This window comes from Bison bison, unplaced genomic scaffold (genome assembly GCF_000754665.1).
Source record: "Bison bison bison isolate TAMUID 2011002044 unplaced genomic scaffold, Bison_UMD1.0 scf7180017864525, whole genome shotgun sequence".
NCBI lineage: Eukaryota > Metazoa > Chordata > Mammalia > Artiodactyla > Bovidae > Bison > Bison bison.
The window spans coordinates 3,772,065-3,773,165 of NW_011495076.1; the positions used below are offsets into that span (position 1 = coordinate 3,772,065).

The 1,101-nt window shown below is 59.6% G+C and overlaps 1 protein-coding gene across 2 annotated transcripts in view; it reads right to left on the reverse strand.

The window, feature by feature from the left end:
• The window catches only part of ELMO1 (engulfment and cell motility 1), a 584,819-nt gene extending 584,060 nt beyond the window's left edge, over positions 1-759 (reverse strand). Inside the window, exon 1 of one of the 2 annotated variants that reach the window (XM_010831166.1) lies at positions 170-759. The gene's annotated coding sequence lies outside the window, so the exon portion shown is untranslated. The remainder of the gene's footprint in view (positions 1-169) is intronic. The other variant, XM_010831161.1, reaches the window with a different exon arrangement.
• Between the last annotated feature and the right edge of the window lie 342 nt (positions 760-1,101).

Genomic DNA, 1,101 nt, shown 5'->3' on the forward strand with positions numbered 1-1,101 from the left:
CCCCCCCCGCCTGCGCCGCGGCGCCCCCAGAAAGGAAACAAAAGTCTCCGCGGCGCCCAGAGTCCCCCGGAGCAAGACGCCTCCTCCTCGCCCCAGCCCCAGGTCCCTCCCGGGCCGCGCTGAGGTCAGCGAGTCAGGGCGCCGCGCCAGCCCAGGAAACTTTACGAACCTGCCCGGGGTCGCAGGACCGCGGCGGCGAGGGTTCCCAGCGATAAGATCTCTAGCGACCCCGCGACCGTGGAAGGGGAGCCGGAGACTCTGTCGCCCAGCTCAGGGGCCCCGGCGGTGTGAGTGGCTCTGCTTCTATCTATCCCGTGCCCATCCTCGCCCGCTCTCGCTCGTCCGAGCACACGCACTTACACTCCGGGTCGCCCGCCTGCTCCCCCGCCGCCTGCCGCTGCTCTCACTTCCTCTTCCTTCCTCCTGCTGGCCAGAGACACATTTTGCATCTGCAAGGCATCCCGAGATTAGCCGCGAACTCTCCTACAGAGCAGACGCTGCGGAGTGGCCGCCGGCGCCCCCGGCACCTGCGCCGGGACCCGCGTGGTTGGCGCGTTCGCCTCCAGCCGGCGCTCTACTGCCTGCCCACCGCACTTCGCCTGGGGGGGGATGGGGGTGCCCACGACTTTTTGTAGTCCCCCTACTTAAAGAGATAGAAATGTCAAACACCGTGCACGCCTCAGTTCTGCTATAAATAATATGTGTGCAGAGCATGACTTCTCGGATGAGCTCACAAGCGGCGTTTTGCAGGCACTAATTAACTCCGTCACCCTCATAGCGCCACCTCCGGGAGGCCGGGAGTGCGTGGCATTTTTTTTACAAGCTTTCAATTTTGGCAGTTGGTTTGGGATTTTGAGGGGAAACTTCGGTGGGCCGTTTTAAAGCTACTTGAAGAGGCTGATGTGTTTGTTTTGACGTTCTGCCTGGACTGTTGGACAGCGCGACAAAATTAACGACAGAACGTTTCCTCCTCCTCACAGTCACCTGTGCGCTTAAGACCACGGGATTTATTTCTCATCAATTAAGCCAGGGATTCCCTAATTTTGCATAACTTTGCATAAAGACGTTCTATCCCCAATTTGGTCTGTAAGGTACATTATT